At 39.0% G+C, this 18,649-nt stretch overlaps 1 non-coding gene and 1 pseudogene across 1 annotated transcript; both read left to right on the plus strand.

The window, feature by feature from the left end:
• The first annotated feature begins 4,989 nt into the window (after positions 1–4,989).
• Positions 4,990–6,208, plus strand: LOC116543423 (annotated as a pseudogene).
• A 2,314-nt stretch (positions 6,209–8,522) lies between these two features.
• Positions 8,523–8,629, plus strand: LOC116543522. Its single transcript, XR_004265604.1, has one exon. It is a non-coding gene; the product is annotated as a U6 spliceosomal RNA (small nuclear RNA).
• The last annotated feature ends 10,020 nt before the right edge of the window (positions 8,630–18,649 follow it).

Consider the following 18,649-nt stretch of genomic DNA (forward strand, 5'->3'; position numbering starts at 1 on the left):
ATTAAACTACATCCAGCAAAATAAAGGACACTTGTAACAGTAAAGTTTCATTTAGCCTACTATTGTGCTGTTATTGTTGTATATATTACACCAATATACAATATAAACTCAACAACACAGTGTAATAGTTTTTGTTTTAGACAAGCAGCCATATGTCTTCAGGAAATTAAGAAAATGAGTGTGTGTGTGATATGTGTGTGTGCATCATTTCTGTTGTTAATTGTTCCTTTCTGTGTATCTGGGTCACATCTAGTATCATTTCTCTTCAGCTTGAAGAACTGCCTTTAAAATTACATGTAGTACAGGACCCCTAGGAAATGAACTTTATGGTTTGGATGATCTAAAAATGTGTTTATTTGCCTTCTTCCCCCCCCCCCCCCCCCCCCCCCCCTTTTTTTTTTTTCAATATTCACCAAAAAGCACAGATTAGGCATAGGGCATTTACACATAATAAAATTTACCAGTTTTATCTGTGCTTTTTGGTGAATATTGGTAATTATTTGTAGTCTTGTAAGTACCACACTGATCAGTAGAGAAACCACATGCAAAGAACTGCCTGCTAGGCTGATCCACTGCTTTAGAGTCCTTTCCTCTGCTCCTTTTCCTCACCTCCTGCTTCCCCAGCCCTTCTCTCTGCCCATCTCCTCCCTCCTTTCTCCTTAGTTCCCACCACCCAGTCACTCCAGAATTGTGGCACTGTAGAGAACAGTTTCTTTTCCCTAAAAACTTTCTCTATGCCCCCTTCTATTTAATCCTTGCCTCCCACCCCCAACCCTTCCCTCCACTCAACCACTGCTCTGCTTTCTGTCACTGCATTAGTGAAATTTCTAGAATTTCATGGGCATGCAATCATATGTGATGTAGTCCTTTGTTTGGTCTCTCACTCAGCATAACAATGTTTGAGATGATGCCATTCATTCATTTTTGTTGCTGAGCAGCTGCTGAGTATAGCTAGAATCCCAGTTTATTCATTGGTTTCTCTATTCTCCAGTTGATAGACATGTGGATTACTCCAGTTAGGGTGTGTTACTAATGAAGCCACTATAAGTAACTGTTCACAAATGTGGCCTTACACTTTTATTTCTTTTGGATAAATACATATTTGTGGAATTGCTGGGTCATGTGGTAATGGATGGGCAGCTGTGTAAGAAATTGCCAAACTGCTTTACAAATCGGCTGCAACATTTTTTGCATTCACACCAGCAATACAGACATTGGTATTTGTTCCATACTCTTGCCAGTATTTAGACTTATCATATGTCTTTTTAACTTTACCTATTCTAGGGGATGTGTGGTGGTTTCTGATTGTGGTTTTTACTTTCACTTCTTTGATGACCAGTATTGTTTGCTATCTTTTCATGTTCACCTAAGTGGATTATTACATATATTTTCTGAACTATTTTGCAAATTCAATAATTAATTCCAGAGACTTTTTCAGAATTTCCTAGTGTTTTCTGCATGTGCAATGAAGCTGGTGACAAAGACATATTTCCTCCTTTCCTGTCTGTTGATCTTTTTCCTTTTAAAATTATTTTTACTTGGTAGAGATGAGGCCTCACTATCAGGCTGGTCTCAAACTCCTGAACTTAAATGATCCTCCCACCTCAGCCTCCCAAAATGTAGGGATCACAAGTGTGAACCATCATGCCTGGTTCTTCTATTGGTCTTTTATTTCATTTTCTTGCCATGTTGCACTGGTTAGGATGCCTGTTAGGTGTTTAAACAAGAATGATGAAAGTGCTCGTGGGAATGTAAACTAGTTCAACCATAGTGGAGGACAGTGTGGCCATCCCTCAAAGATCTAGAACCAGAAATACTATTTGACCCAGCAATTTAATTACTGGATATACCCAAAGGAATATAAATCATTCTACTATAAAAACACATGCACATGTATGTTTACTGCAGCACTATTTACAGTAGCAAAGATATGGAACCAATCCAAATACCTATCAATGATAGACTGAATAAAGAAAAAGTGGTACATATGTACCATGGAATACTACATAGCCATAAAAAGAAATGAGTTCATGTCCTTTGCAGGGACGTGGAAGAAGTGTGAAGCCATCATCCTCAGCAAACTAACATGAGAAAAGAAAACCAAACACCACATACTCTCACTCCTAAGTGGGAGCTGAACAATGAAAACACATGGACACAGGGAGGGAAACAACATACACCAGAACCTGTTGAGAGTGGCAAACGAGGGGAGGAACTTTAGAGGACGGGTCCATAGGTGCAGCAAACCACCATGGCAGACAGCATGTATGTAACAAACCTGCACATCCTGCACATGTATTCTGAAACTTAAAGTAAAATAGAATAAAATAAGTAAAAAAGAAAGGGCATGTCTTACATGTACACATATGTTCATTGCAGCACTACTCACAACAGCAAAGACTTGGAATCAAGCTAAATGTCCATCAGTGGTACACTGGATTAAAAAAAATGTGGCACATATACACCATACAATACTATGCACCCATAAAAATGAATGAGATCATGTCCTCGGCAGGAATGTGGATGGAGTTGGAGGCCATTAACCTTACCAAACTAACACATGAACAGAAAACCAAATACCACATGTTCTCACTTATAAGTGGGAGCTAAATGAGAAAATATGGACATGTAGAGGAGAACAACACACACTGGGGTCTATTTGAGGGTGAAGGGTGGGAGGAAGGAGAGGATCAGGAAAGGAGATAATGAGCAGTAAGGCTTAATACTTGGGTGTGTACTAATGGGTACAGAAATAATCTGTACAACAAAACCCCATGACACAAGTTTACCTATATAACAAATCTGCATATGTACCCTTTAACTAAAAACAAAAGTTAAATTAAAAAGAAAGAAAATGCATGTCTGGAAAAAGCATATGGTTGAGTTCTGTTTTTTTTTTTTTTAAACAGAGTCACACAATACCTGCTGTTCACTGGATTGTTGATTCATGTAGGTTTTTGTCATTATTGATATGATAAGTTTTAAGTCTACCATGTTATTTTCCCAGTTTTTGTTTCTCTGTTCCTTTTGTCCAGACCAATGACTTCTTATTAGAAACCATAGAAACAAAAGAAAGTAGAATAACATCTTTAAAGTGCTGGAAGGAAAAACTGTCAACCAAGAATTCTATATCCAGCCCAGATGTCCTTCAAAGATGGGCAAAATAAGGAGATATTTTGGGTAAAAAAAAATTAAGAGAATTTATCACCAGCAGATCTGCACAGTATCAATTAGTAAAGAAAATTCTTCAGGCTAAAGACAAATGATACCAGGTGGAAAATAAGATTATCAGAAAAGATGAAGATGATCAAAAATGGTAAACATTAAGCTAAGTGCAAAAGGCTGTCTTGCTCCCGTCATTTACACTTCCTTTATATACATAGAACTGTTTAAAGAAAAAGTTTTTTCTTGTGAGACTTATAACCTATATAGAGTATATTACATATAATATCTATAACATAAAAGATGGACGTTTCATAGAGGATAGATGGTTGCAAGATTTTTGTATTTATGGGTACTAGTACATTATTAACTGAAAGTGGGCCATGAACTGTTAAGAATGAGTTAAGTTCTGAAGGAAATTGAGACACAAAAAATCATTCAAAAGATCAACAAATCTCACAGATGGTTTTTTCAAAAAAAAAAACACCTAGCCAATCTTGAGTCTCATCGTCCAACAATTTCAGAACTATAGTGAATACAAAAATAATTAAAGAACAGTCCTGGAAGTGGAGTTACCCCTAAATATGGTGGCCCTGGGACATCTGGCCCTCCCTGATGGACCTCTTCACGTGGGCACTTTCTGCAGTGACTCTGTTGCCTTGCTATTCCACTCTACCCAGTGTCCTGACCCAAGAGACAAGAGGTGTCTGCCGCTGTGTCCACAGTTCGAGAAGGAAACCATGATGGTGTCAGTACATTACAAGCCGGGCATGACAGCTCATGCCTGTAATCCCAGCAATTCGGGATGCTAAGGCAAGATGATTGCTTGAGATCAGAAGTTGAAGACCAGCTTGGACAACATAGTAAGTCCCTCGTCTCTAAAAAAATATTAAGAATAAGTAAACTTAGCTGGGCATGGTGGTGGGCACTTGTATTTTCATGTATTAGGGAGGCTGAGGTGGGAAGATCACTTGAGCTCATGAATTCAAGGCTGCAGTGAGCTATGATCACACCACTGTACTCCAGCTCAGGCCACAGGGTGAGATATTGACTCAAAAATATACACTGTAAACCTTTGCTCACTATGGGTTATTTCATTTCTTATTTATTCAATGTGTATTTTGATTTTATTTTACTGGCAGCACAATAAACCAGGACATGCTGAAACTAGAAATCACATCCATTTTTCAGCATTAAAAAGCCAAGTCCAGGGAGGTGAGAAGGAGACAATCCTAATTAACATTGAAGATTCAGGGACAACGAGAAGGGCTGGGCTGGAAGGTTTTTACTTGGAACCTGGAGTATGAACAATGACATCCCTCTCTTCACCTTAAAACTCATCCTGGCCATCCACCTCCTGGGAGCAGGAGCAGCAAAGCAGCGCCACCTGGTCGTCCATATGCTTCCTTTTGCAGATCACGCACAGCCTTGAGATCCACCTCTCCTTCCTATGCACCTGGGATTTTTTCACTGGTCACCAGGCTGAGTTAACTTTCTTGTAAAGCAAAAGAAGCATGAGGTTGCTGGGGGATTAATGGTGTCATCTCCACCTTTGATGAAATCCATGTCACTGTATTCAGGGGAAGGGCCAAGCCTTACTCTTCATGCAGAGAGGAGGCTCTTGCCGTGAAGGCACCTGTGGAGAGGTGAGGACCAGCTCCCGCTACACTGATGGCCAAGAGCCTGCAGATGGCGGAGAAGGCTTCCCCTTAGCTGTGTCCTATCAGGTTCTTTCAGGAGTCAAGGAGTAGACCTGCATATTGCCTCTGGTGATGTGAGCTGCACGCACACCTAGAATTTTTACCTTTAGAAATATGCTTTTGTGAGAGTTTGAGCTGCCGGGCTGCCACGAGGTTCCCGGATCCTGCGTGCAAACCCGTCTGCAAGTCGAGATGTCACACCCGTTCCCCCAAGCCAAGCCCTCCAACCCCAGTAACCCTCGAGTCTTCTTTGACGTGGACATCGGATGAGAGCGAGTGGGTGGAATTGTCTTAGAATTGTTTGCAGATATCGTACCCAAAACTGCGGAAAATTTTCTTGCACTGTGTACAGAAGAAAAAGCCATTGGACCCACCACTGGAAAACCTCTCCATTTCAAAGGATGCCCTTTTCATCGAATTATTAAGAAATTTATGATCCAGAGTGGAGACTTCTCAAATCAGAATGGGACAGGTGGAGAAAGTATTTACGGTGAAAATTTTGAAGATGAAAATTTCCATTATAAGCATGATCAGGAGGGTTTACTGAGCATGGCAAATGCCGGCCCCAAAACAAATGGTTCTCAGTTTTTTACCACAACAGTTCCAACCCCTCATTTGGATGGGAAACATGTGGTGTTTGGCCAAGTAATTAAAGGAATAGGAGTGGCAAGGATATTGGAAAACGTAGAAGTGAAAGGTGAAAAACCTGCCAAATTGTGCATTATTGCAGAATGTGGAGAATTGAAGGAAGGAGATGATTGGGGAATACTCCCAAAAGATGGCTCTGGTGACAGTCATCTAGATTTCCCTGAGGATGCGGATATAGATTTAAAAGATTTAGATAAAATTTTATTAATAACAGAAGACTTAAAAAACATTGGAAATACTTTTTTCAAATCCCGGAACTGGGAGATGGCCATTTAAAAATATGCAGAAGTTTTAAGATATGTTGACAGTTCAAAGGCTGTTGCCGAGACTGCAGATAGAGCCAAGCTGCAACCTATAGCTTTAAGCTGTATACTAAATATTGGTGCTTGCAAACTGAAGATGTCAAATTGGCAGGAAGCAACTGACAGTTGTTTGGAGGCTCTTGAAATAGACCCATCAAATACCAAAGCATTGTACCGAAGAGCTCAAGGATGGCAAGGATTAGAAGGATATGATCAAGCATTGGCTGATCTTTAAAAAGCTCAGGAGATGGCACCAGAAGATAAAGCTATGCAGGCAGAATTGCTGAAAGTCAAACAAAAGATAAAGGCACAGAAAGATAAAGAGAAGGCAGTATATGCAAAAATGTTTGCTTAGTAAGGACTCAATTTTGCTTATTGTGTGATTGTATAAATGCAGTAAGAAAATGTAAAGGTTTTGTCTATTAAAAAAAAGAAATATGCTTTTGTACGCTTTTATTCTATCGATTCTCCTTGAAATGTATATTGTGTGGTAAAGCTTCTTATAGTGTGCATTTTGCTGATTGCTCCCAAGGTGCAGTTTAATATGTATTTCTATGATCTGTATTGCCTCTAAATTGGTAATTGGCTATGGAGGTTAGCTTAAAGTCAAGCTTCACTTCTATTTCACTTGGACTTGTTTGATAGTACTGTATTGTATTCTTCCAACAAGAGGAAGAACCTCACATTAGTTTTTCTTTTATTGTGTTGTTAATTGCCACTGCTGTTCAATTGTTAAATCTGTTAATTCCTACAGGTTGCAAAAGAGTTATTATAGTCTCAGTCTCTCATTCCTTCCTCATTTATTATCTGAATAATTTCTAAACTAAGGTATTTACCCTCCTCTGCTGTTTACTACTAGAAACTTGTTTGAGAGACTAAGCCAAGCATCTACCCATCTATGACCCAGCAATTGCACTGTTAGTTATAAACCAATTGAAATTCGTGTGTGTGCCAAAATATATGAAAACATTATTCATGCCAGCATGATTTGTAACATCTAGATACAACAGTGAAGGGGAAAGTAGCATGAGCTATTTATAAAGTGGAGCTTTGGACAGCCATGGCAGTGAATAGGCTACAGCCACAGACAGCGTGATGATGAGACCCAGGGGCATGATGGTGACTGTCTAATGCCATTCAACTAGAATTGGCAGAACTAATCTGTATTAGGAACCAACGATGGCTAGTCTAGGGTAGGGAAAGGGTGGTTTATACATAAACCACCCTTTGAACTTATACATAATATTATTAAACACCCAAAAGTGTTTCCCAGAGGCTGTGATTGCTGTACTTGATGTAGGTGTTGTTTGCCCAAGTGTTCACTTTGTGAAAATCCACTGCCCACTTGTGGATTGTCCTCCTTTCTCCATGCATGCTGTCCTTCACTCAAATATACATTTCTGAAGTTTTGAAACAATTCTATCTACAGTAAGAAGAATCACTCCACTGCACATCCTTGGAAATGCTGCATTGAAAAAATTAGTGCAATTTTTTTTAATTCCAGGAAATAAATACATATAAAGAGGAGAATCTACAACAAGAGCTGTAGGTTTGGGAGCTGACACCAGAACACCTTTGGAAATGGCTGTCGAGCCAGGAACGAGGAATCAAAACCCAAACAAGCCCAAGCGGGGTGGAGGATGTGAAATGATGCCCCAGTAGTGCATGAATGAATGCATAATGGGCAGTGGCTCATGGCTTGGCTGGCCAGTCACGAACTTGGGAAAAAGAGTTGCAAAATTAGGAGGTGGAGATGAAAGGTACACATAGGCCTCTTGATATAGTCAGAGTGTGTGAAGATAGTAGTTGTGTGTGGATGCCTTCTAGAGGGTCTTGAATGGGCTGGGGCTCCCTGTAATCAGGTGAGCAAGATGGCTTGATGGATAACACTACTCAGCCACACAGGGCTTGCTCATGGAGTCCCTGCACAAAGTGGCTGTGGTGACTGGGACAGACACTGCATGGGCACAGCAATGAACTCGCCACTTACCAAGGCTGACCTGGCAACTGCCATTGTTGAGGGCCCAGCCTGCCAAAAGCTGCCCAGCTGTTTCTTTGGACAGAAAAATTAAACAGGCAGTGGTAATTAAGAATAAAATAGCATTATGACAGATAAATATGCCACTAAAGATACAGGAAAAGTTTAAGTAATTGTGAAACTATGAACAAGATTATGTCAATGGGAAGGGCTTACTACCAGAAAAAGAAGTTAAAATGGTTGTAAAACTTTATTTCCCTTCAGGCATATCCAGATTGTTTTACAGATAAGTTCTGCCAAAACTTCGAAGAAGGTTACTGAACTTATACATAATATTCAAGAGAATGAGGAAACACAGAGAAAGCCAGTGAGCTCATTATTGTTTATGCATAAATCACATAGATTCTAAAGCCAGCTAGGGAATACATAAGAGAAAAGCATGATAGGATAATCACTTCTAAGCAATTAGATGTAAAAATACTGAGAAAAATAGTAGTAGACTGTGTCCACCAATGAGCTATAAGCAAATTAAATATCCTGCCCAGGTTATGTATCCCAAGAATAGAAGAATATTCAAAGTTTAACTCTGTAATGCATTTTACCACTTAATTAAAAAATAACAGACAGAGGTGATCACATTTCACTAGATGCAGAAACTACTACAGATGAAATCCAACACTCCCTCTCACCCACATTTCTTCAGTTATCTCCACTTTTAATAACTTGTGATCAGTGCTCACTTTGGCAGCACATAGATTAAAACTGGAACAATACAGAGAAGATCAGCATGGCCTCTGCACAAGGGTGACACACAAATTCATGAAGCCTGCCGTATTTTAACTCTCAATAAGGTAGGTACTGAAGGAACATATTTCAAAATAATAAAGACCATCTAGGACAAACCCACAACCAATATCATACAGAATGGGCAAAAGCTGAAAGCATTCCCCTTTAACACCAGCACAAGACAAGGATGCCCTCTCTCACCACTCCTATTCAACATAGTATTGGAAGTACTGGTGGGGCAATCAGATAAGAGAAAGAAAGGATATTCAAATAGGAAGAGAGGAAATCAATACGTTTGTTTGAAAATGACATGATACTATAACTGGAAAACCCCACTGTCTCGGCTGAAAAGCTTCTTAAGCTGATAAGAAACTTCAGTAAAGTCTTAGGATACAAAATCAATGTGCAAAAGTCACAAGCACACCTATACACCAACAATAGACAGGGAGAGAGTCAAGTCATGAAAAACTCCTATTCACAATTGCTACAAACAGGATAAGATGCCTAGGAATACAGCTAACAAGGGAACTGAAGGACCTCTTGAGCAGGTCCTTGAAGCTCAAGGAAATCAGAGAGGACACAAAAAAACGCTCCATGCTTATGGATAGGAAGAATCAATATCTCGAAAATGGCCATACTGCCTAAAGTAATTTATAGATTCAATGCTAATCTCATTAAACTACCATTGACATTTTTCACAGAATTAGAAGAAACTATTTTAAAATACACATGGAACCAAAAAAAGCTTGTATAGCCAAGACAATCCTAAGCGAAAAGAACAGAGCTGGAGGCATCATGCTACTCTACTTCAAGCTATACTGCAAGGCTACAGTAACCAAAACAGCATGGTACTGGTACAAAAACAGACACATAGACCAAGAGAGCAAAATAGAGAACTCAGAAAGAAGATTCCACATCTACAGCTATGTGATCTTCAACAAACCTGACCAAAACAAGCAACTGGGAAAAGATTCCTTATTTAAGAAATGATGCTGGGACAACTGGTTAGCCATATGCAGAAAAATTGAAACTGTACCCCTCCTTACACCTTATACAAAAATTAACTAAGATGGATTGAAGACACAAATGTAAAACCCAAAACTATAAAAACCTTAGAAGAAAATCTAGGCAATAACTTTCAAGACACAGGAACAGTCAAATATGTCATGATGAAAAAGTCAAAAGCAATTGCAACAAAAGCCAAAATTGGCAAATGGGATCTGATTAAACTAAAAAGCTTCTGCACAGCAAAAGAAACTACTATCAGATTAAACCTACAAAGTGGGAGAAAATGTTTGCAATCTATCCCTCTGACAATGGTCTAATATCCAGCATCTCCAAGGAGCTTAAATAAATTAACAAAAAACAAACAACCCCATTAAAAAGTGGGCAAAGGACATGAACAGACAGTTCTCAAAAGAAGACATTTACATAGCAAACAAACATACGAAAAAAAGCTCCACATCACTGATTATTAGAGAAATGCAAATCAAAACCACAATGAGATACCATCTCATGCCAGCCATAATGGAGATTATTAAAAAGTCAAGAAACAGGCTGGGCACAGTGACTCATACCTGTAATCTCAGCACTTTGGGAAGTCGAGGCGAGTGGATCACCTGAGGTCAAGAGTTCGAGACCAGCCTGGCCAACATGGTGAAACCCCATCTCTACTAAAAATACAAAAAATTTATCTGGACATAGTGGTGGGTGCCTGTTATCCCAGCTACTCAGGAGGCTGAGGCAGGAGAATTCCTTGAACCCAGGAGGTGGAGGTTGCAGCGAGCTGATAAGGTGCCACTGCACTCCAGCCTGGGTAACAGAGTAAGACTCCATTTCAAAAAAAAAAAAAAAATTCAAGAAATAGCAGATACTAGCGAGTTTGCAGAGAACTAGGAAAGCTTTTACACTGTTGGTGGGTTTGTAAACTAGTTCAACCATTGTGGAGGCTGGTGTGGCCATTCCTCAGATATCGAGAACCAGAAATGCCATTTGACCCAGCAATCCCATTACTGGGTTTATACCCAAAGGAATAGAAATTATTGTGTTACAAAGATACATGCACACATATGTTCATTGCAGCACTACTTACAATAACAATGACATGGAATCAACCCAAATGCCCATCAATGATAGACTGGATAAAGAAAAATATGGTACATATACACCATGGAATACTGTGCAACCATAAAATGGAATGAAATCATGTCTCTTGCAGGGACATGGATGGAGCTGAAAGCCGTTATCCTCAGCAAACTAATTTAGATACAAAAAACCAAACGCCGCATGTTCTCACTTATAAGTGTGAGCTGAATAATGAGAACACATGGACTCAGGGAGGGAACAACACACAGTGGGGCCTGTCATGGAGTGGGTTGGGAGAAGGAGAGGGTTAGGAAAAATGGTTGTGCATGCTGGGCTTAATACCTAGGTGATGGGTTGATAGGTGCAGCAAACCATAATGGCACACATTTGTCTATGTAACAAAACTTCACACCCTACACATGTACCCCAGAACTTATAATAAAAATTTAAAAAGTTTTTCAAATAGTGATCAGAGCTCCACCAAAAAAAAAAAAAGAAGAAGTTGTGATCAGATTTGTTCTGCCCAGATAATCCAAAATAATCTTCCCATCACAAAGTCCAAACCCTTAATCATATCTGCAAGTCCCTTTTGTTCTGTAAGGTAACATATTTAAAAGTTCTGAGGCTTAAGGTTTGGATATATTTGTGAGGTTATTCATCTGGGTTTCACAGTGAATATGGTGGCTGAATAACGTTTAACATTAGTTAAACTCTGAGAAGGTGGAAAGAGAGTAAATAAAAGGAAGCATTCCATAAAGAGAGTATAATCAAAGATTAAGCAAACATGTGTTTAGTCCTGTGAAGGAAAGAGAACAACATCTGCTCATACTACCCTGGAGTGTCAGATACTAAAGACAAATGATGATCTTAAAGGTAGCCACGGAAGAAACACAGATCATCTGAAAATCAACTGGATTAGCATGTAGCTGACTTCTCCTCATCAACCACAGCAACCAGAAGAGAGAGCATCCCTTGAAGAGCTCAGGGAAGAGCAATGTCAAAGCAGAAATTCGTGGCTGGCAAATCCATCTTTCAAGAATAAGAGCAAAATAAGGACATTTTAATATAAATAGGACTGTTGGTACATTGGCAAATTTCCTACTTTAAGAATATTTAGGTCATAAAATATATAAGAAAAGAAGAAAGAATAGGAAGAGGGGAGGGAGGCAGTGAGGGAGAGAAGGAAGGAGGGAGAGAGGGAGGGAGGGAAGAAGGGAGGAAGGAAGGAAGGAAGGAAGGAAGGAAGGAAGGAAGGAAGGAAGGAAGGAAGGAAGGAAGGAAGGAAGGAAAAAAGGAAGGAAGGAGGGAAGGAGGGAATGAAGGAAGGGGAAGGAAGGAAGGAGGAAGGGAGTGAGTCAAGGAGAAGAAAGAAAGAAAAGAAAGAGAGAGAAAGAAATAAAGAAAGAGAAAAAGAAAGCAGAAGAAAAATTAATTGGTAATCATAGGTAGATGTAAATCAATATTGTCATTATAAAATATTAATAATGTAGAGTTAAAATGAAAAAATAATGTAAAGCACTTAATATGTGTGTTATCACTTCCTCATCCATCTTCCCATCCCTACCTAGGCTGTACCATCCATGAGGTGTGAGGAAATTTAATTTCTTTTTCTAAGACTCCAATTCATGGAGTGCAGTACTCAAGATAAGGTAGAGATCTGATGAATGTTTACCAAGTAAAAACATTTCCTGGAGACAATTTCAGGCCAGGAATTGTGATGCATAAGCACAGTTCAAAAGCAGCTGAGGGGAGTGACATCAAAGAACATGATGGCATAGAAAACTCCAGGAGCCCAGCCCCCCGCAAGAGGGATGACACAGGAAACAGTAGGGTTTGGGAAAGCTTCCATATTCCTAGGAATCTAGATAGTCTTGTACATGACTAGTGAGGTGCACATGCTCACAAGGCACCTGAGAAGGTCCCTTGTTCACACGTCTAGCTGACTGTCTATACTGCACAAGCAAGAAGTAAAGGCAAAGTCAGAGTTGTAAACTGCCCAACTGACTGTTGAAGGCATGATCCCCACACACCCAGAGACTGGTTGAAAAGACTGGAAATTGTTCCCTTTTTGGCTCAAGACATTTAAGGAAATCTCTGTCAAAACACTAGAAGACCACTAAGCTAACTGAACAGAGATTTCAGTGACCACACACAATAAAAACACAAGTCTATACAAAAACAGTTTAGAAAAATGTAATTTCCAGTTACCACATTATAATATTGAAAATGTCTAGTTTTCAACTTCAAAAAACATGAGTTATGTATGTATGAGTGTATGACCCCTTCACAGGAAAAGCAATGGACAGAAATTTTTCCTGAAAAATGCCAAGCACTGGACTGACTTACTAGACGACTTTAAATCAACAGTCATAAACATAGTCAAAGAGCTGAAGGAAATAACTAAAGAAAATCAGGAGAACTACATTTCACTAAAGAGCGAAAATCAAAACAGAGGTAAAAATTGTGAAAAGGAACCAAATGGAAATTCTGGAGCTGAAATGTACAGGAAGCAAAATAGAAAATTCACTGAAGGGATTCAAGGGCAGATTTCGGTATGCAGAATGAAGAATCAGTAAATGCAAACATAGGTCAATTGAAATTGTCCCATTTGAGAAGCAGAAGGGAAAAAGTGTGAAGAAAAATCAACAGAAGAGATCTGAGAGACAACATCAAGCATATGCGTTTGGGAGTCCCCAGAAGGGAGAGGAAAGAAGTGTGGAGGGAGAAAGAGTATTTGAAGAAATAATGACACCAAACTTCCAAAATTTTATTACAAACAGGAATCTGGGTATCCAACACATGCAAACTTGGAATATATTCATCAGCCTCTTTGTTATTGTGATAAAATACACATAAACACAAAATCTACCGTTGTAACCATTTAAGTGTACAATGCAGTAACATTTGGTAGATTCACAATGTTATGTAGCCATCATCCCTATCAAGTTCCAGAGCATTTTCATCACCCTGGAAGGAAACTCTGTACCTGTTAAGCAGTCACCTTCCACTCTCCCCTGCCACCAGCCCCTGGCACCATTAACCCAGTTTCTGTCTCTCTAGATTTCCTTCTTCTGAATATTTTATGCAAATGGAATCATACAATATATGGCCTTTTGTGATTGGCTTCTTTCATTTGACATGTTTTTAGGTTAGGGTTCATCCAAGTTGTAGCATGTATCAGTACATTATTCCTTTATGGTCAAATAATAGTCCATTGCAGAATAGATTACATGTTGTTTATCCATTCATCAGTTGATGGGCATTTTCTTTTACATTAAATAGAGAAAATAAAAGAGGAGTTACAAACCCCCCCTGCCCAAATACTTGCTTTTCTATTTACCTATGAAGTTACTTTTAGCTGTGTACTTTTTTGTTTCATATGGCTTCAAGTTACTACCTAATGTCCTTCTATTTCAGCCTGAAATAAAAGGCTCCTTTTAACATTAATTGTAGAATAGATTTATTAGAGACAAAGGCCATCAGCTTTTATTTCCCTGTGAATGTCTGAATTTCTCCACTATTTCTGAAGGAGACTTTTTGTAGATATACAACTGTGAGTTGACAGGGTTTTTTCTTTTGCTTTTTAAACTTTAAGTTTGTCATGCCAATGTCTTCTGAACTCCATGGTTTCTGAAGAACACTTGGCTGTTAATTTCATGGAGGATCCTTGTACTCAAGAAGTCCCTTCTCTTGTTGTTTTCAAGATGCTCTGTTAGTCTTTGACTTTTCACAGTTTGATTCTTCTATGTTTGGAATTTTAGAAAATTCATAGGCTACTCAAATGATAAATATTAGGTCACAGACTTTTAAATATTTCTAAATCTTTTCATACATATTTTCACATTGCTTCTCTAAATCATTATACTGACATATTCCACCTCACCTTTCAGAACATGCTAGGACTTGAGGCTATTTTCTTTTTTTTCTTTTTTTTTTTTTTTTTTTGAGGCTATTTTCAAATCTGGAATCACAGAGGGGTTCTGGGGGTAAATGTTGAGTGAAATCACAGGGTCTCAAGTGCAACTACCTCAGAGAAGACCATCACCTTTTCATGAGGCAAAGCTGGATTAACTTCACTAAATGTGGTTGAATGTAATTGGCAAATAATTCTCAGCAGAATACAGGAGTTCAGTGTCTTTAGCTTCATCAGGATCTGCCTAGATGTCCCCATTCAGATTATCAGGATCCCATTTATTCCCAATCAACACCTTCACTTCAATGATAGATATCAACTGAGTTTGGGATTTGTTTTGTGTTGCAATTTAGCCACACATAGGTTGAGATTCTGGGTTTATTTTTCAGAAATGTCAGCCCTGCAGCTATAGGAGATTAGGATTTCATTCAAAGGAGACATAAAAACTTTTAGGTGATTTATGTGGATCATGAGCTGGATGGAGATTTGCAGCCCTGAGTCCATCTTTTCCTTTCCTCATTTTGTCCATCACAATTGGTAGCAATCAGCCACTCACCTTATACTTGCTAGTTTAACTAAGTCTTTCAAGGTGTCAAATACATGGTCAGCCAGATCTTTTAAGTATTTGATTAGGTCTATCCAATGGTGATATTCTGAATATTAGCACTCTCTGTACTACTGGAAGTAGAGGCATTTGTGCCTTTAAATCTAAAGAGACTAGAGAACCAATTCAAGAAACTCCCCCCCAGTTTAGTAAATTCATTCTTAAAATACTCTTCCAGTGTCCCTGTGCCCCAGAAAGCTGGGCTGGGCATGGTCTGAAGCCTGGTGGACCAAGAACAGCTGGCTCATCTGGAGTGCACTATGCACTGGTGGGTCAGCAGCCCACAACAGTGCTGGGTTTATGGGCACCAAGCCCATTGGGGAGTCACACACACTGAGTTGGGTTCCAGCCAGCATTATGTTGAATAAAAGTGATAAAATTTGGTATCTTATCTTGTTCCAGTTGTTAGAGGAAAGACTTTTGAATATTCTCTGTTCAGTATGATGTCAGCTGTCGCTTTGTCATATACAGCCTTTATCATTTGAGTTTATGTACCCAGTTTGTAGGGGGGTTTTATCATAGAGATGGTGAATTTCACCAAATGTCTTTTCAGCACCTATTGAAATGATTGTCTGGTTTTTGTTTCTGATTCTGTTAATGTGATGAATCTTGTTTATTGATTTGCAAATATTGAACCATCCTTGCATCCCTGGGATGAATCCCACTTGAGCATGGTGAATGTTCTTTTTACTGTGTTCTTGAGTTTGGTTTGCTGGTATTTGTTGCAAATTTTTGAATTTATATTGATCTGGGATATTGGCCTGTAGTTTGCTTTTGTTGTGTCCTTGTAGGCTTTTGGTATCAGGGTAATCCTGTCCTCATAAAATTAGTTTGAAATTTTCCCTCCTCTTCAATTTTTTCTGAATAGTTTGAGTAGAATTAGTATTCGTTCTTTAAATGTTTGGTAAAATTCAGCAGTGAAGCTATCAGACTCCGGGCTTTTCTTTAATGAGAGAGATTAATTATGGCTTTGATCTCATTACTCATTATTGGTTTGTTGATGTTTTCTATTTCTTCATGGTTCAGTCTTGTAGGTGGTGTGTGTCAGGAATGTATTCATTTCTTCGAGATTTTTCAATTTGTTGACATATAGCAGCTCACCATAGGGTTAATGCAAGCTTGCCCAACCCACAGGACAAAGCCTCTAGGACAGCTTCGCATGTGGTCTGACACAAATTTGTAAATTTTCTTCAAACAATATGAGTTTTTGTGATTTCTTTACTTTTTAGCTCATCACCTATCCTTAGTGTTAGTGTATTTTATGTGTGACCCAAGACAATTCTTCTTCCAAAGTGGCCCAGGGAAGCCAAAAGATTGGACACCCCTGCTCTAATGAAATTTTGTATTTTTGTGGTTTCTGTTGTAATGTCTTCTGTTTCATTTCTGATTCTATTGATTTAGGTTTTCTCTCTTTTTTCTTAGTCTAGCTGAAGGTTTGGTTCATCTTTTCAGAAAAAACAACTTTGTATTTCCTTAATCTTCTGCAATTTTAGTCTCAATTTTATTTACTTCTGTTCTGATAGTTATTATTTTCTTTCCTTCTACTAAGTTTGGGTTGGATTTGTTCTTATTTTTATAATTTCATGTCGTGCATTGTCAAATTGCTTATTTGAAGTCGTTCTGCTTTTTTGATGTAGGTGTTTATTTCTATAAACTTCCCTCTCAGTGCTGCCTTTGCTGTATCCTGTAGAGTTGGTGTTGTATTTCTTCCATTTTCATTTGTTTTAAAATTTTTTATTATTTTTCTTAATTTCTTCCTTCACTTACTGGTCATTCAGTAGCATTTTCTATACTGACCGTTAAGTGTCCATTCTCCAGTCAAGGAATACACATCTCTCTCCTACCCCCACCAGTGCTGGGTCTGGTCTACCCCTCCCACGTTATCTCCTCCACCCCACCCCAGCACCTTTCCCTATAATTTCTTCCTTTTTCTCTATGCTTTCCCATCATGTTTGCACTTGCTGTGAAATAAGGAATAGCTTCCCAGTTCTGCTTGTTTCTTCCTACCCTTAGGAGATTTCTCGCTCTGCACTGAGAACCTCACTGGGCACCTCCTTCCTTGCCAGAAGATTCAGCAGCTGATGCCCAGGGCTCAGTGAGCTCCCAAAAATAGAATTACTCCACCAGAAAACATTTTTTTTTCTGTTTCCAGACATGCTGGAGACTTGCAGGACAGTGCAGGGGCCTCAAGGTACCTCCTGGGTGCAAAAGAAGTCACCTGCGCCCATGCTTGGTGACATGGATCTTTTGCTGGGGACTCTCTGCAGAGCAGAGGGAACCTCAGATCACTGGGGAGGAGCTGCACTGGACCCCCTCTGGCCTGGAGACCCCTTCCCTGGGTCTGATTTACGGACATCTTTTCTTTGGTAGAAGCAGCAAAAGAAACAAATCATTTTCTTTCTGCAATTCTCTTGAGACATTCTTACCCCCTAGGCTTCCCAGGCTCAGAGATGACCTCCCTGGCATGGATTCCATCTGAGGAAGCCAAAAAGTCTCTTAGGCTCTGTCATCCCAGGAAGTGGCCTGTACCTACCCCACAGAGGGTTGCAGACAGTTTGCGGCCAGATATGGATTAAAAAGGACTGATTTTACCCCTCATCAGTAGAAATTTTGTTACCCCTCTCTGCAATCGATAGAAGTAAAAAAAGTGTTGGGAGAGACAGAATCTCAACCACCCTCATCTAATTTTCATTTATGCACCATTACTTCCAGGAATGGAAGTAGGAACTCTTTTCTTCCCCTGGTACGGGAGGTAGGTGCACCGTGCAATTCCAAAGCAATGTGCTGAGCTGGAAGACAGGATTCAATTAACTTAACAGCATAAAAATCATCAGAGTGTATCTTCTGACTGCAATAATATTAAATTAGAAATCAATACACAGAAGATATTTTGGAAACCCAATTATGTGGAATGAAACAACATGTTGCTATGTAAATTAAGGGCCAAAGACAAAATCACCAGGGAAGTAAGAAAATATTTTGAATTGAATAATCACAAAACAAGATATCCAAATCTGTGAGATGCAGCTCAAGCAGTGCTCTGAGGGAAACATGAAGCTTAAGTGTTTAAATTAGAAAGGAAGGAAGACCTAAAATCAGTTGCACCCTAGAAAACTAGAAAAAGAAGAGCAAAATAATCCCAAAGTAAGTTAAAGAAGAAAATCATAAAGAAAAGAAATCAAATAAAGTGGACATCAATAAAGAAAAAAAAAAGGGCAAATTGGAGTCTTCATTAAACTGACAACCCTCTAGTTAGACTGATGAAAAAAAGACAGAGGACAAAAATCACCAGTATTTGGAATATAAAAAGGATTATTACCAAAGACTCACTGCCATTAAAGGAATAATAAGAGAATACTGTGTACATTTTTTGCCAACTTCTATGAAATGGAAAAATGTACTGGAAATTAACCAAATTGAGAAAAGGAAAGAAACACGGAAAAAAATTACAGACTCTTTTTATTCACAGCT

Source organism: Sapajus apella, unplaced genomic scaffold (genome assembly GCF_009761245.1).
Source record: "Sapajus apella isolate SASKATOON/1434 unplaced genomic scaffold, GSC_monkey_1.0 scaffold188, whole genome shotgun sequence".
In the NCBI taxonomy this organism is placed as follows: Eukaryota; Metazoa; Chordata; class Mammalia; order Primates; family Cebidae; genus Sapajus; species Sapajus apella.